Genomic DNA, 7,500 nt, shown 5'->3' on the forward strand with positions numbered 1-7,500 from the left:
CTGATCGATTTACGGGGGCTCCGCTCGAAAGCAGTTCGAACTCGCTCAACCGTATCATCTGAAGTTGAGGAGCGTCTCGTTCTCTTAGCTGGGCACAAACACCCATCCTTCATGAATTTACCATGCCATCTCAATATGGACTTCCTTTCTGGTGTCTTTTTTCGGAATTTTGTGCGAAAAGCACATTGAATAAGTGTCCATGTTTCAGTTTTTGCAAATTCAAGGACGCAAAACACCTTTTCTGGTTGAGTGAACGCGATTACTGGATCTGAAAAAATATGAAAAAACCATTAGCATTACAAAGAAAAACTTAATGAGTTTAGCTTTAAAATGGTACCAGTTTCATCTTACTACCAATCATAGTCCAGCAGATATGAGAACTTGAAATGTGCCCAAGACTTCTTGAACACCCTGTACATTACGATATCTTGCATCTCTTATGATATCCTTTAAAGGAAGTCTTAACAAACAACATGTATCATATTTTCGTACCACTAGACTTTTATTTTGCGAGTAGTCTCTGAGTGCAGTCTTCTTATGCACCTACACGGTCTTTCATCCTTTCATCTTGCCCTTCTTGTTTACTTCTCATCGTCATTAGGGTTATCCTTATTATCATTGTATGTTTGACTTTTGCTTTGTATTTGTACAAGTTGACTCCAAGTTCCAACCAGAGACTTCAAGAGACAACAGGTTAGAAATTCAAGTTGGTGTTATGACGAGGGTGCCATATATTTGGTTTTGGACGGAGTATTGTTCCAGAGAATGTCTGTCAAAACATAAGTAAATTAGAAGTTTGTTTTAAAAGTAATTAGATGATAGTGTGGTCTTAAGATGACAGCAAAAACTGCTATTATGTACATTTAAATGTACTTCTGATAATGTTTACAGGTTCAAATGTTTTGAAATTACATAGACAATATTATTCTTAGGATATGAGCAGTTCTCATGAGACTATTTTTTAAATTTCTTCCATTTGTTGTTGTTGTTGTTCTTATTATTATTATTATTATTATTATTATTATTATTATTATTATTATTATTATTATTATTATTGTTATTATCATCATCATCATCATCATCATCATCATCATCATCATCATCATCATCATCATCATTATCATCATCATCATCATCATCATCATCATCATCGGATATAGCCATCACCCTAAACTCCATCCAAATCCCACACACCGTCATCATCATAATCCCGATTATATATACAGAACGGAAGAAGGACTTTTATGGAATAACTCGACCTGCATAAAACAGCAATAATTTCTCACTCGGATCACGCCTTACGATCTAATAGAAGTAGGCATTAAATATTGTGATCGAAGATTCAGTGTTAGAAAACAATAAAAGACAAGGAAGTTATGGTTGAGTTGTTTTTTGCTTGTAAGTCTGGCTTTAAAGGGGAAAAAAGCAAGAGAATATATCTTTCTCATCGACTTTCTGGCTAATAGAAAAAGAGTAAAAAGGAAGATATCGCCAAACAGGAGACTAGACCAGCATACATGCAAACAGCAGCCTCGTTACAGGTACACAAGGACCAGATGGTATTGTTAAACTGAAAGCTGATTCACTGTAAAACAATACACATGGTGAGCCAATGTGTATGGCCATTCGTAGTCACATGAGATACTACAAATTTACCACCTCCGCTTCAAATCATCTTAAAAATTAGGAAGGATCCATTAGATAATGAATTCGGCCTGAAGAGCGTGGACTGAATGACAAGCGATATTTGGTAAATATTTTTAGGACTTGACTCAATACACACAGTTTCACCCAATGGCTCATGGTGGGGGGGGGGGGTAGTGGTTTTGTTGTTTGTTAGGTGTATGATGTGAGTAGCGAACGAACGTAAAGTTAAAAAGGGAGAACGTGTGTGGGATAAGTGGAAAAAAAACTAAAAAGATCTTTGCAGCTTCTTGCCCTGCTATTGGATGATAATTTTTAGGTGTTTCTTGTCTCAATGGAAGAGAGGATGATGCTTACGAAATGGCACACATCTTCAACAGTAACGACAACAGCTAGAGTGTAATGTAAATAAAAGAAGGTCGTGGTAACGCTAGGTGTTGTTATCCAACAAAAGTTGGCAGACGGAAATCGAAGAACAAGATTAATTCAACCCCAATTGACATTGCTAACTAAGCACATAATGATGAGATCTTCCGTTAACTAATCGCCTTCTTTGCCCCTTCTCTTCTTCTCCTTGTTTCCTTCATGTGTCAAATGCTTCCTCCATAACACCTCATCTTTCACTCTTTAGTCCTCATTTTTTTTCTCTATTTCTTCCTGTATTTGTCCAGTTCTTTGCTTCGTTCTTTCTCTCTTTATTCTTTATATATCTATTTGCTTTCTATTTTATAATTGCCAGATTCTTTCGTTCATTAATCTTCAACTTTTGTCTTTGTTTTCCATATACATGTGTGTATGTGTGTGTCTGTAAAGATGTAAGTATTTATGTATGTTTGCATGTATAGCAGGTGCATATGGGTGTATGTATGCATTTATATACACACACACACAAACACACACATATATATATATACGTAAATTACATTAATCTGTCTTTTTCTTTCTCTTTTTGTGTGTGTTTCTGTGTATATATATATATATATATATATACATATGTATGCATGTATGTATGTATTTATGTAGGTATGTATCTCTTTTACTGCGTGTTTCCAGCTGCACTTTGCCAGACTCCTTTCGGTAGGCGATTGTATATGTACTGGGCCACTGAATGAGGAGCAAATTGCCTACATTGAATGTTGTTTGGGGTGTCTGATATCGGAGCTACATTTCTTTATCCCAGACACTTGTTTGCTTCTGCCTTAGCAATCGTCTACTATAGCTGGCAGTAGCCAGTTAGTTTACCCAGTTGAATGAGCCACGGAATGGCGACGTTACTGAGCAAGTTGAGAGAGAAATTTCAGATCCGTAACTTTGCGCAACCTAGTGTTGTACATTTTTGAAAAGATCACCAAGAATCTGATAATTGTCGTGGATAGTGTAGCCGGAGACTTGCAAGTCTTTGCGACAACTTCCAATTTATGTAATTCATCTGAAACCATTTTGGGAAGTCATCTGGTGGACGCTGCTCAATTTGCTTCAATCGACAGCTTTCAACAAGATCACCCATCGCTGAGTAGCAACTGTTTTCACAGCACTCGATTACAGTCTTGTTTTCAAGAACTGGTTTGCTAAGATGTTTAGCGGCAGCTGTTGTTCAGCAGTTAGATTAATCTGTCACCTTTTGTAAACCTTCAGTAGAAAAAACCCGGTCCATTCGGGGATGCACTCTCTTCCGGCTCCTATGGCTTGGCTACGTAGAATGGAGACTGTATAGCATATCGCTCGGCGACAGGAGAGCCATGTCTGCATTCGCAAACTAAGTCATTGTCATAGAATCACACTCTTCAGACATAGAAGCTGTTGATATGACATTGGAACAGTACCGGGAATGTGTGGAGGCACATGTCCACTTGTTACTGTCAATAGACTTGCAACACAACATTGGGAAAGGTATATCTATGAGGCCAGCAGCAATTTATGTTGCTGGAACGAGAACCTTGTTTGGGTACTGGGTTCTGATTTGAAACTTAAATTTAAGTGGAGAGAAATTGGGAAGAGACCGTGATCGAAGTGTCCAGCCTCTCCGAAAAGTAAACCGAGATGGAGTTGCCCATAAAAGGTTGGATGGAAGTGATTAATGCTAAATTATTTCGGAGCGAAACACCAACTGACAATTGTACCTTCTGCCAAGAAACATCCGACTAGAGGGGAGCGCACGCTTTTACCGTAACTCTTACTACAGTACTTCTCTCTATCCTTCTAATTCATAGACGCTAATATATTGTTATAAACGTAACACATGTTCATGCATTCGCCATTCGTCTTCTGAACAAAATGTCGTGAATTTGTCGCACAGAGACGCTCAGCCATCAAGATACATTCTCGTTGATACTGTCGTTTCTTTTATTTTTATAAGTAATATTGCTTCACTATTGCATCTGCTTGCATTATATGTATTGCTATGTCAACCATTTACGGATCATTTGAAACAGTTGTAAAGACAAGGTCTGAATATATCTTGTAAATTGCATATGAAATTTTTCATGTAAATACTTTCCTTACACCTGTTATTATTTCTCCGTTATTCTTATTCGATATACGCTTGATTTCGATCGTTATTCTAGTTGAATTTTCTACCTCCAGACTACCTTACACTGTAGAAATATTTGGAGTTTAAAATGCAGATCTCCTTAAGCACTAATTAGCGACAATCTATCCCACGCTTATACTGGACTTTATCATCTATATACAAACACACATACGCACGCACACACACACACATACACACACACATATATATATATCTGTATATATATATATATATATATATATATATATATATATATATATATATATATATATATATATATATATATATATACAGAGAGAGAGACACACAGAGTGGACGAAAGACAAACAGAGAGATAATTTTACAAAGCAAACTGATAAGCTGATAACCAGACAGATCTTCAGATGATTTCTAAGACCACATAGATGCCGTATGAAGAACAAAAGGCTGTGATAATTGCAAGAGATGAGTTAATCACTAGATTTCAGCTAATCACCAAAGTTGAAACAATCAACTTCTGGATAACCAGAGATAGACTGAGACCGTAATAAACACCCCCCCACTCCACACCGACACCGCGACTCAACACAGCCATATACACCCACAAACATACATCCATACATGCATATATATATATTTATATTTTAACTTTTGTTTCTGGAGCTGGACAGTGGCCATGATGGGGCACCGCCTTGAAAGGTTTAGGCAAACTGATCGGCTCCAATAGTTACTTTTAAACCTACTACTTATTCTAAAGGACACGTTGAGAGAACTGAAGAGATACGGAGGCGTTAAAAAGCTAATTTGTCTGTCAAGTAGTGGTGGGGGACAAACACAAGCACACGCGTGCGCGCGTGCGCGCACACACACACACACACACACACATAAACACACACACATAAACACACACACATAAACACACACACATAAACACACACACATAAACACACACACATAAACACACACACATAAACACACACACATAAACACACACACATAAACACACACAAGCACGTGCGTACGCTGAAAATTCTGTGTATATGTGTGTGTGTGTGTGTGTGTGTGCGTGTATGTATGTGTACATGTGTGTGTTTGTGTGTTTGTGTGTGTGTGTGTGTGTGTGTGTGTGTGTGTGTGTGTGTGTGTGTGTGTGTGTGTGTGTGTGTGCTTCAGTCACTTGACTGCGGCAGCGCTAGAGCACCACTTTCATAATATATATTATTATATATGGATCACTAACTTACAGTTGGTGATACATATATACGAGGTTCGATCAATAAGTATCCGGATTGTTGCCATAGTAACGATGCTAAAGCACGCAGAGTGAAGCCGCTTGGCAAAGATTGACCTTGAAATCTGCTGTGCATGCGCACTAAGTTTTAACGTTCTAGCTCACTTCCGCAATGCTTCGAAGAAATGAAATGTGTGTAGCGAGTGATCATCGCATTGACCATGACAGAGAAAGTTGTCATGTTGATACATGCTCAAAGTCCTACGCAAAGTTGCAGAAAATGCTTGGAGAGGAGTGTATGAGCCGCACACAAGCGTACGAGTGGTTCAGACATTTCTAAGATAGATAGGAAAATCTCAATATTGATGAACATTCTGGGAAACCCGCAACCAGCAGAACTGAGAAAAACATCGACTAATGCCTTGTGAATGGATTTGACAGACGGAAAATGAAAGAAGCCGGTTGTATATATATATATATATATATATATATATATATATATATATATATATGGGGGAATGTATCTATGTTATGTGTCTTTGTGTATGTTTGTTCCCACCACCCCATCACCGCTTGACAACCGGTCGTCGTGTGTTTCCCTCTCCGTAACTTAGCGAATCGGCAAAAGTGACCGACAGAATAAGTACTACTACTTGAGAAATAAGTCTTGGGGTCGATTTGTCCGACTAAAACGTTTCAAGACGGTGCTCCAGTATGGCCGCAGTCAAATGGCTGAAATAACTAAAGGAATTTAAGAAATACATATATATGTACACGCACACTCAGTCACAAATATATATACATATATTCTTTTAATCTTTTATTTGTGTCAGTCATTTGACTGCGGCCATGCTGGAGCACCGCCTTTAGTCGAGCAAATCGACCCCACAACTTATTCTTTGTAAGCCTACCACTAAGTTACGTTAAGTTACGTGGACGTAAACACACCAGCATCGGTTGTCAAACGATGTTGGAGGGACAAACAGGCACGTAGACATACACACACACACACGGATTTATATATATATATATATATGTGTGTGTGTGTGTGTGTGTGTATGTGTGTGTGTGTGTGTGTGTGTGTGTGTGTGTGTGTGTGTGTGTGTGTATGTATGTATATATACACAGAGAGAGCCAGTTAAACAGACAGACTAAGATATAGATGGATGGATAGATAGACAGATAGAGTGATAGACAGGCGGATGAGATAGATATTTGTGTGTGTGTGTGTGTGTGTGTGTGTGTGTGCGTGCGTGCGTGTGTGGCGCGCACGTGCGTGTGTAATGAAGTTTGTAATTTAAGAGTGGAAACAGTCAAATAATAAATGCACATGTGTGCTGATATGTGTTGTCTCAAATATGTTCAACTAACGATATAACATCAATTACATACGAAAATAGCACACAAACTTACATGTAAGCATTCATAATAATTGTGTTTACTTATATACATACGCGTGTGAGAGTGCGTGCGAAGTAGTGTTTTTGTGTTTTTGTGTTTACGGCACAAACGAATATAACTGCAGTCTTGCTCTTGACAATGATTACTGTATAATTTCTCTTGAGATTATCTACCTCTTTCAGAACGGAAGTTGCAATTTCGTCCCAGTTGGAGTCTATCCGATTTCGGTGCGGTGAGAGTGGGTATTTGCTTATCAAGCACTTTCACATATAGGTCTGTGTATGTATGTATATATATATATATATATATATATATATATATATATATATATATATATATATATATATATACATACACATACACATACACACATACGCACACATATATATATACACTAGCTGACGTACCCGGTAATTCCCGGGAAAGCAGGGCTTATCCCTTGGTTCCGTTCTCATAATAGTTTCGCTAATCCAGTAACAAAAATACAAAGTAGCCCTTAAAACGTTTTTGTGCGTTTACGGAGAATACCGAGCTGTCTTATACAGTTATGAAAACTCTGCGTAATGTCAAAGAGGTAACTCCCGTTTTTTTTTTGTTTTGTTTTTTTCTTCTTCAGCTTCCTGAGAAGGAGATTTTTGTCATAGAAACCAACACCTTTCAAGAAGTTAGATTTCGGATAATTAACGAAGAAATACAAAAATAGGCATTCGTATAT

The 7,500-nt window shown here is 37.8% G+C and overlaps 1 pseudogene; it reads right to left on the minus strand.

Annotated features, from left to right (window-relative positions):
* The window catches only part of LOC149134161 (uncharacterized), a 3,999-nt pseudogene extending 848 nt beyond the window's left edge, over window positions 1–3,151 (minus strand).
* Window positions 3,152–7,500: the final 4,349 nt, after the last annotated feature.

Source organism: Octopus bimaculoides, chromosome 9, assembly GCF_046866305.1.
Source record: "Octopus bimaculoides isolate indiv1 chromosome 9, ASM4686630v1, whole genome shotgun sequence".
NCBI classification, from domain to species: domain Eukaryota; kingdom Metazoa; phylum Mollusca; class Cephalopoda; order Octopoda; family Octopodidae; genus Octopus; species Octopus bimaculoides.